The sequence below is a fragment of the Solanum lycopersicum genome, chromosome 3 (genome assembly GCF_036512215.1).
Source record: "Solanum lycopersicum chromosome 3, SLM_r2.1".
In the NCBI taxonomy this organism is placed as follows: Eukaryota; Viridiplantae; Streptophyta; class Magnoliopsida; order Solanales; family Solanaceae; genus Solanum; species Solanum lycopersicum.
In genome coordinates this window covers 21,034,591-21,045,560 of record NC_090802.1, presented here as the reverse complement: position 1 = coordinate 21,045,560, position 10,970 = coordinate 21,034,591, and the positions used below count along the sequence as shown (strand labels likewise).

The 10,970-nt window shown below is 39.1% G+C and overlaps 1 long non-coding RNA gene across 1 annotated transcript in view; it reads right to left on the bottom strand.

Annotated features, from left to right (window-relative positions):
- The window catches only part of LOC104646269 (uncharacterized), a 4,063-nt gene extending 540 nt beyond the window's left edge, over positions 1 to 3,523 (bottom strand). Inside the window, exons 1-3 of the long non-coding RNA XR_740413.3 lie at positions 3,262 to 3,523; positions 1,233 to 1,820; positions 1 to 1,121 (exon numbers count right to left, since the gene is read on the bottom strand). The exon at positions 1 to 1,121 is cut by the window's left edge and continues 540 nt beyond it. This is a non-coding gene — a long non-coding RNA (uncharacterized lncRNA). The remainder of the gene's footprint in view (positions 1,122 to 1,232; positions 1,821 to 3,261) is intronic.
- Positions 3,524 to 10,970: the final 7,447 nt, after the last annotated feature.

Below are 10,970 nucleotides of genomic sequence, written 5' to 3'. Positions count from 1 at the left end.
TTGAAAGTGTTGCTACAAGATGCTGAAAGATATAGATATCAACTAAAGGTTGATTTTGGCAGAAGAAAAAAGAAAAACGCCTAAAACTGTATTGTGTGATTTATTTTTGGTGTTTACTTTTTGAAAATGTGTAATAAGAATGTAGATTGAATCAATAAAAATATTTCTCTCTATTTATTGAATTCTTATATTTTTCAAATTTTGATCGATCATGTTATAAATCAATTGAGATAACAATCTATAATGCTAAACATACAAACCACTAAAACATGTTAAGCAAAAATCACATACTATAAATATATAGATTCATAAAACGCCTTCATAATAAATTATGTTAAATTGTTTCTTAAAATCATCATTAACCATGCACATTTATAATCTTTCATATGTACAATTTTTTCCACAAAACAACAAATACTTCAAAATCATAAAACCACTTTAATTTTCTCCACAGAACAGCAAAACAACAAACATCATTGTTCTTAAGATGTCAAATACCACAAAACCATTTCAATTGTTGTTTTTTTGGTCACCATTAAGTTTCATAATGATACTCATGACATCCACTTCAACGGTGTCATCTTTTTTTGTTCTTCCTTCTTTTCTTTTGCCACTTCATCAACATCATCAACTGTCATTGGATCTGCCACTTTAACATTTGTTATTTTATCAATAACATCTGCTGCCACTACACCATTTGTCACTTCATCAATACCATCAGCTGTCACTTCACCAATTGCAACATCATCAGTTGCAACTTCATCAACAACATCAATTGTTACTAGATCAACTGCATCTGCCACATCATTAACAACTGTCACTTGATGGATCAACTGCACCTACCACTTCATCAACTTCACCTGCCACTTCATCAACAACATTAACACCTGTAACTTCATCAACAACTGTTATTGGCTCAACTGCACCTGTCACTTCACTACTTGTCACTTAAGCAACAACATCAACACTTGTCACTTCATGAACTTCACATACCATTTCATCAACAACATCATCAACTGCCACACCATCACCTGCCACTTTATCAACTGCCACAACATCAACTGATGCTTCATCTACTTTATTCGTAAACTATTCATTAATTGTAGCAAAGTCTTCATCAACTGTGACAAAGTCTTCATTAGTTGTTGTAATGTTCACATGTACTATTTTACTTTGACAACAAATAGAGGAATAAATTACTAACACTATAATAAATATATACATTAATTTACCTTTTTCTTGTTTTTTTGTTTTTTTTCCGTCAATTCTCCTCAACTTTTCTTCCCGTACACATGGAACAACTTCAATCATTGATTGCTCAATGGATAAGATATGATCTCTATTCTTTTTTAAATTCTCATCATTGAAGTACTCGGTACATTTTTCTGTCTACTAGAAACAAAACTCACATAATGTACATTGTAATCACCCAAATATTCATCACCTTTAGTGAGGACGGTCACACCTTTTGATTGGGACTTCAATACATCGATGACTACGTGCTTCACTTCATCCGTATATGGCTTAAAAAATTTCAAGTAATTTTGTTCCTTCTCATAGACAATAGGGATGAGGTATGGGTGCACAATCTAAAAAACATATAAATATTACACAATATTTACTAATATATAATTATTGTTAATAATGACAAATAAATGCATATATTCATACTTCTCCCCCCTTATACTTGAATGGATCACCTTCAACTAAATCATCGTTCTTTGATGTGTACCATCTTAGTATACGGAGAATGGACAGTGGAGTATCCAAGGACTTCCACTCATATTTTCAAAAACATGGAAAATTTCATATATCCTAACCTGAAATCCGTATAAAGAACAAATAAATAAATAAATAGAGACTATGAAGAACTACACAAATAAATAAGAGTATATCATAAATCGATAAAATAGTTGATAATGCTTACCAGAAATGCCTAGGAAAAATTGTACAGAGCATAATATGCATTCTTCTTTTTATCATACATTTTCCTTTGCTTTCTCAAATTAATTTGATTCTTCAAATAGGTCAATGTTAAATCAAAGGACTCCTTTCCCATGGATAACTTTCAGAGAAATTCAAAACATTTTCCATCTTAATATGGTTTGAATCACAATCTTAGACCGATCATGGGCAAGCAATATCGAGTGGATGTACCAAACTAAATAACACTTCAATTTTTTATCCTTATTTAATTTGCTACTACATATTAACCTTAGCAACTTTGCACCAGTGATATTTTAGTTCCTTGTCACCTTGAAATGAAAATTCTCACCTCTTTTAAGAATTTTGTTCAATTTTGATTCACGGGAGTATGCTGAACAATTCAGACCCGTTATCAATGCAAATTTTTGTAAGCCAAAATATGCAGGCTTATCGTTTACACAAAACAACATTTCATGCAACTCTTGGTCACTTGTGACACGACGCCACAACATGATGTCACTTTTTCCATTGAACTTATAATAATCTGAAATGTGCCTCAAATGTCAAAAGTAGGTACCCTTAAATTCATTATAATGTTTTTATCGAATTGGAATTTTTCGAAACTCATGATAAATTCTCATCCTTGATCTTACAAAGATCTTTTCTGGAAGCTGTCTTAATTCATCTAACCATGTCGCTAGGTCATACAACTCGCCTAAGATATTTTTCGCACAAATTGACAAGGATAGAGGATCATCCTCATCTCGATTAGTGTCTCTACTCCTCTCCTCACTATAACTTTCTCCTTCACTACTCTCAACATTATCAGTAGCAACATCAACACTATTGTTTTGGTAGTTATCAATCTCTGCCATTGTTTTAGAAATCGAATAAGACTGGGATTCTTCGACTACAATTTTTTTCTGTTTACAAATTTTCAAGACTTCTTCAATCTTACGTTTAATACTTCTTAGAGCAACAGAAGTAGATGATTTACTACTTTCACCTCTAGTTTTAGTCATTCTTTATAATCTACAAGCAAAATATATTTATCGACCACTAGTTTTTTAAGATAAGTAGAGTAAATCTGCATGGAAAATAAATAACAAATTCAACATAAATCAACAATGTAAATGAGAGAAAACGCCACTAAAGTCGATCAAAGTTTAGTAAAAAATTCAAATTCAATAGGCGAGATAAACATAACTTTTTTTTTTTAAAAAAGCAACCAAATAGAACAAAGAGTCATTAAATCATTACACTACTATAACCAAATAAAAAACCAAATATGGCTAAAAATTAACGAAAGATACCATTAAAGAAGAATCAACTTACCAAATATGAAAGCTTTGAACTTGGAGTGAAAAAAAACAGATGACGATTTGTGGAAGATGATAAGCGAGAACCGTGATTTGAGAAAAATGATAAGTGAGAAGCATTTGAATCATTTATTTAAGTTAATGGGAGGAAGACAAATATATGGGGAAGATTAGTGTATGATTATACGAAAAGAGAGGTGTATGATGAAATGAAAAACGGGATGAGACGTTGCACTAGGAGAAGAAGAACCGTCGCCTCAATTGTAGTGAAGTAATAATATTTTATCAGAATATAATATTTTGAAAAATGTATTTGCATTATAATATATTTTGTAGTGTAATATTATTTCCCCAAGTTTTAATAACAACAAATAAGTCCTTGACCTCACATTCACAAATATACCCAAAGTTTTTCAAAAGTCAAACAGCCACATGACCCCCAATTTTTTTATTTTTAAAAGTTGAACTCTAAAAAATAATGCAAAAACAAAATGAGTGAGTAAGATTTTGAGCTTCCGCACTGTGTGGTATTTTGTAAGTTGGGGTTAAATTTGTTGGTTCTCCCACCTAGGAGATTAAGTGTGTGTGCCACTCACGACTCGATTTAGATCGTTCTCATATATCCCACAATTCAAGCATTAGCGATATATATATATATATATATATATCTGTGTGTGTGTGTGTGTGTGTATGTATGCATGTATATATATGTATAAATATACATATGTATGCATATATATACATACATATGAATATATATATATATATATATGAATTGTAACGACCCGTTTAGTCGTTTTGAGCAACAAACTTCAATTCTGGAAAAACTGACAGAAGCGACGGACCCCACGACGGAACGTCATGGGCACGACGGACCGTCGCAGGGTCTCGTTTCAAAACACTTAGAAAATCTGAAATTGGGTACTAAAAATCGACTCTCTGAACTTTGTGACGAAATGGCAGGACGGACCGTCACAGGTGTGACGGACCGTCACAGACCCTTGGTGGAAATATTGGGTCTCTGAACCTTGCGACGACCTGCAGGACGGACCGTCGCAGGCACGACGGCCCGTCACAGGTTGCGCAAATCCCAGGCAGAATCGGATTTCCTTACACATTTTAAGGGACGTTTTGGGACTATTCTTTCCTTAATTATAGATTTCGTGGGTTTATATTAATAACTCAAATTCTTGGGGGTTAAAAGAGGTAACCCTAAGTTAATTAGTGGGGTATTATTGCCATCTTTTATTCTTAATTATATACTAATTAGGGTAAAAGAAAGAGTGTTTGAATAAGAAAAATAGAAAGAACGAAGAGAGACAGAAAAAGAAAGAGAACGAGTAGAGAGAGAGAGAAACGAAGAGGATAGAAAGGATTTTGAGAAGATAGCTTGTTGATCGCAATTCTTCGGTGGAGGTAGGTTATGGTTATTTCATGCTATTCGTAGTAAACTCTTAATAGCGAATGATATGTGTTAGTAGTATTGTAAACCTTCTATATGCTTAATTGTATGCTTTAATGAATGATGTGATTATGTAATTGTTAATAAATAATCATGATGAAGCTATTGAATCCCAAATCTTGAAAAGAAACCCTAATCTACTTGTTAATGATGATGCCTTGGTATAAAAGAAGGCTTGATGAACGAAAGTGGTGAGATTAGGGGATCGGGTGCCACGTTCCGATACCAGGATAGAATATGGATCGGGTGTCACGTTCCGACACCAGGATTGAATATGGATCGGGTGTCACGTTCCGACACCAGGATAGAATATGGATCGGGTGCCACGTTCCGGTACCAGGATAGAATATGCATCGGGTGTCACGCTCCGACACCAGGATAGAATATGGATCGGGTGTCACATTCCGACACCAGGATAGAATATCGATCGGGTGCCACGTTCCGGTACCAGGATAGAATATATGGATCGGGTGTCACGTTCCGACACCAGGATAGAATATGGATCGGGTGCCACGTTCTGGTACCAGGATAGTATATGAGGATCGGAGTGTCACGTTCCGACACCAGGATAGAATATGGATTGGGTGCCACGTTCCGGTACCAGGATAGAATATGGATCGGAGTGTCACGTTCCGACACCAGGATAGTATATTGAGGAGTGGAGTGTCACGTACCGACACGAGGGGAATAAAGATAATGAATCTTGAAATATGATAATATATCCAATCTAATGAACTAAATTCCCAAATGAGTATGATGAGGAGGTGTGAGTCCTCATTGATGTGCTTGGTGTTGTAACCAAGGGTTATGGTAACTATAAATGCTGCATGCTAAGGATATTAGTTGATTTTATGATATTGCCTAATGCATACTGTTTTCTATTTTGAGTTGGCCGATGATATCTACTCAGTACCCGTGTTTTGTACTGACCCCTACTTTTATGTTTTCTTCTTGTTATTTGTGGAGTGCAGCAAACGTGTCGTCACCTTCGACTCAACAGTAACTCAAGCCAGTCTTCGTCACACCGGATCTTCAGGGTGAGCTAACGCTTCTAGCTTGGACTGGATCTTCTCCTTCATGTCTTGATGCCTTGAACCTCCGGCATGGACTAGCTTCTTATGTATTTTTAGCTTTTAGAAACTCTTAGAATTAGTAGTTTAAAGTAGATGTTCTTGTGATGATGACTTCCAGGTTTTGGGAATAATAGATGTTGAATATTGATAGTTATTGAATTGGTTTTTATTAATGATTTTAAGTCTTCCGCATTATTTTCTGTTGTTATTACATTGAAATGTTAAGGTTTAGATTGGTTGGTTCGCTCACATAGGAGGGTTAGTGTGGGTGCCAGTCGCGGCCCGGATTTGGGTCGTGACAAACTTGGTATCAGAGCATTAGGTTCGTTGGTCTCATCACACAAGAACAGGTCTAGTAGAGTCTTAAGGAACGGTAGGGGGACGCCTTTACTTTTCCTTGAGAGGCTATAAGACTTTAGGAAAATTTCACTCTTTCATTCTTTCGTTCGTGCTACTACTTGAGTCCAATTGGTATCTAGGCGATACGAATTGGTATCTGACCATCTCCACTCTCTTTCGCAGATGGTTAGAACTAGAGCAACGACTATGCCAACACCAACATCGGCAAGACAAGAAGCGTCTGAGCCAGCCACTGGGGCTGTAGCTCGAGGAAGAACAGCGGCAAAGGGCCGTGGTAGAGGTCGTGGGAGGACGTCCTCTAAGGGAAGAGGACGAGCACCTAGCCCATCTGATACTAGGGTAGTGACTCCTCCACCGACTGAGGAGGTAATAAGAGAAGGGGAGGATGGGGAAACTGAACAAGTGCAAAATGAGGAAATGCCACCCCAACCTACCCCAGAGATGATCAATCAGGTTCTGGCTTATCTTAGCGGGTTGTCTGATCAGGGCCAGACACCCCCAGTGTTTTCTGCACCAGCACCTCAGGCTCCGGAGGTACAACATGCGGCTACTATGGCTCCCCGCATGGATGTTCCATTGGAAATAGGCACGTTTCCACGTCAGACTACTGGGCCTATAATGACAAATGATCAGCATGAACTTTTCAGTAAGTTCTTGAAATTGAAACCTCCAGTCTTCAAGGGTGCGGAATCTGAGGATACTTACGATTTTCTTGTTGACTGTCATGAGCTACTACACAAGATGGGTATAGTAGAACGGTTTGGTGTTGAGTTTGTGAGTTATCAGTTTCAAGGGAACGCCAAAATGTGGTGGCGGTCACATATTGAGTGTTAACCAACAGAGGCACCACCTATGACTTGGGCCTCATTCTCTAGCTTGTTTATGGAGAAGTATATCCCCCGAACTTTGAGGGATAGGAAAAGGGATGAGTTCTTGAGCCTAGAGCAAGGTAGGATGTCGGTAAATGCTTACGAGGCTAGGTTTTGCGCACTATCCAGACATGCCACTCAATTATGTTTCAGTCCCCAAGAGCGAATTTGTCGGTTTGTGAAGGGGTTGAGGTCAGAATTGCAGATTTCGGCCTTACAGATAGCGGCAACGGCAAAATCCTTCCAAGAGGTGGTAGACTTTGTGATAGAAGTGGAAGGAGTGAAGCCAAACGACTTCACTACGACATCGACATCAAAAAGGTTTCGAAGGGGAGGTGAGTTTAATGGTACTTACACTAGAGGACAGGGTTCGGGAAGTTACTCAGTCCGACCAATTCAGTCTTCACTACAGACTGTAGTTGGGGGTCCACCTCTGACCGGTCAACACTTCTCTGAGAGACCTATGCATGAACCCAGAGAGTGCTATGGATGTGGGGAGATTGGACATATTAAGAGATATTGTCCAAAACAGAGTTACAGACCTCCAAATGTTAGAGGTAGAGGTGGTCATGGCAGAGGCCGTTATTCTGGAGGACGTGGTGGTCGAGGAAATGGTGGTCACCAAAACGGCCGAGATAATGGGCAAACTGGGGCCACCACATCACAACATGGTAGGGGAAACGGACAGACGAACGATAGGGCCCATTGTTACGCTTTCCCTGGGCGGTCTGAAGCGGAGGCATCTGATGTTGTCATCACAGGTAATCTTCTGGTTTGTGATTGCATGGCTTCCGTATTGTTTGATCCTGGATCCACGTTTTCTTATGTATCTTTCTCATTTGCTAATGGTCTAAATTTACATTGTGAATTTCTTGATATGCCTATTCGTGTTTCTACTCCGGTGGGTGAGTCTGTGGTAGTTGAAAAGGTATATTGGTCTTGTTTGGTAAACTTTGTGGGGAGCAACACTTATGTAGATTTGGTTATCTTGGAAATGGATGATTTTGATGTAATTCTGGGTATGACTTGGCTTTCTCCGCAATTTGCGATCTTGGATTGTAATGCTAAAACGGTGACGTTAGCCAAACCTGGGACAGATCCGTTAGTGTGGGAAGGTGACTACACTTCCAATCCGGTCCGCATCGTCTCCTTTCTTCGTGCTAAGAAAATGATTAGTAAAGGGTGTTTAGCTTTCTTGGCACATCTCAAGGATGACACTAGCCAAGTACCTTCGATTGAGTCGATTTCAGTAGTTCGTGAGTTTCTTGATGTGTTCCCTGCAGATCTTCTTGGTATGCCACCGGATAGGGATATTGACTTCTGTATTGATCTCGAACCGGGCACACGCCCCATTTCTATACCCCCTTATAGAATGGCTCCCGCGGAGTTAAGAGAGTTAAAGGCACAACTTCAAGAGTTATTGAACAAAGGCTTTATTAGACCAAGTGCATCTCCTTGGGGTGCTCCGGTTTTGTTTGTAAAGAAGAAGGATGGGAGTTTTCGAATGTGTATAGACTACAGACAACTAAACAAGGTAACCATAAAGAACAAGTATCCTCTTCCCCGCATTGATGACTTGTTCGATCAGTTACAAGGTGCTTGTGTCTTCTCTAAGATTGATTTGAGATCCGGTTATCATCAATTGAAAATACGGGCAGCGGATGTGCCAAAGACTTCTTTTCGAACGAGGTATGGGCATTACGAATTTGTAGTGAAGTCTTTTGGTCTAACGAATGCCCCTGCTGCGTTCATGAGCTTGATGAACGGGATTTTTAAGCCATATTTGGACCTCTTCGTGATCGTATTTATTGATGATATACTAGTATACTCAAAGAGCAAGAAGGAACATGAAGAGCATTTGAGAATGGTATTGTAAATGTTGAGGGAGAAAAAGATTTATGCCAAGTTCTCTAAGTGTGAGTTTTGGCTAGATGCAGTGTCCTCTTGGGGCACGTGGTTTCTAAGGATGGAGTGATGGTGGATCGTTCTAAGATTGAGACAGTGAAGAATTGGGTGAGACTTACTAATGTGTCAGAAATAAGGAGCTTTGTTGGGTTAGCTAGCTACTACCGTTGATTTGTCAAGGGATTCTCTTCTATTGCTTCCGAATTGACAAACTTGACTAAGTAGGATGTTCCATTTGTATAGTCGGATGAATGTGAGGAAAGCTTTCAGAAGCTCAAAACTTTGTTGACTACCGCACCTATCCTTACCTTGCCAGTAGAGGGTAAGAACTTCATTGTTTATTGTGATGCATCCTATTCGGGTTTGGGTGCATTACTAATGCAAGAGAAGAGTGTGATTGCTTATGCTTCGAGGCAATTAAAAGTGCATGAACGTAACTATCCAACCCACGATTTGGAATTGGCTGCGGTAGTGTTTGCATTAAAGCAATGGAGACACTATTTATATGGGGTTAAGTGTGAGGTCTACACGGATCATCGTAGCCTTCAGTATGTCTTTACTCAGAAAGATTTGAACTTGAGACAGAGAAGATGGATGGAACTACGGAAGGACTACGACATCACCATTTTGTATCATCCGGGGAAGGAGAATGTTGTGGCGGATGCTTTAAGTAGAAAAGTGGGAAGCATGAGAAGTCTAGCTCACTTGCAAGCCTCTAGACGCCCATTAGCTAGAGAGGTTCAGACTCTAGCTAACGACTTGATGAGATTAGAAGTAAATGAGAAGGGAGGATTGTTGGCTTGTGTGGAGTCAAGATCTTCTTTTCTTGACAAAATTAAGGGAAAACAGTTTGATGATGAGAAACTAAGAAGAATTCAAGATAAATTATTGCGAGGGGAGGCTAAGGAAGCACAAATCGATGAGGAAGGTGTTTTGAGAATCAAGGGAAGGGTATGTGTACCCCGCGTCGATGATTTGATCAACACTATTCTGACAGAGGCTCATAGTTCAAGGTATTCTATACATCCGGGTGCAACCAAGATGTATCGTGACCTAAAACAACACTTTTGGTGGAGTAGAATGAAGCGTGATATTGTTGACTTTATTGCTAAGTGTCCAAACTGTCAACAAGTAAAGTATGAACACCAAAGGCCCGGAGGAACACTTCAGAGAATGCCCATTCCGGAATGGAAATGGGAGAGGATCGCAATGGACTTCGTGGTTGGTCTTCCCAAGACATTGGGAAAGTTTGATTCTATTTGGGTGATTGTTGATAGGTTAACTAAATCTGCTCATTTCATTCCGGTCAAGGTGACTTACAATGCAGAAAAGTTAGCCAAAATTTACATCTCGGAAGTGGTGCGATTGCATGGGGTTCCACTATCCATCATATCAGATAGAGGTACGCAGTTTACTTCTAAGTTTTGGAAAACATTGCATGCGGAATTGGGTACTAGGTTGGACCTTAGTACTGCGTTCCATCCTCAGACCGATGGTCAGTCTGAAAGGACGATTCAAGTGTTGGAGGATATGCTTCGTGCGTGTGTGATAGAGTTTGGTGGTCATTGGGATAGCTTCCTACCCTTAGCGGAGTTTTCATATAATAATAGCTATCACTCAAGTATTGATATGGCTCCATTCGAAGCATTATATTGTAGGAGATGTAGGTCTCCCATTGGTTGGTTTGATGCATTTGAGGTTAGGCCTTGGGGTACTGACCTTTTGAGGGATTCGATGGAAAAAGTGAAGTCTATTCAAGAAAAGCTTCTAGAGGCGCAAAGTAGACAAAAAGAATATGCAGATCGAAAGGTTAGAGACTTAGAGTTCATGGAAGGTGAACAAGTCTTGTTGAAAGTTTCGCCCATGAAAGGGGTGATGCGGTTTGGAAAAAGGGGTAAACTAAGTCCAAGGTACATTGGACCATTTCAAGTACTCAAGCGAGTAGGGGAGGTGGCTTATGAGTTAGCCTTGCCCCCAGGGCTGTCCGGAGTACATCTGGTATTCCATGTGTCGATGTTGAAAAGATACCACGGGGATGGAAACTACATTATCCGTT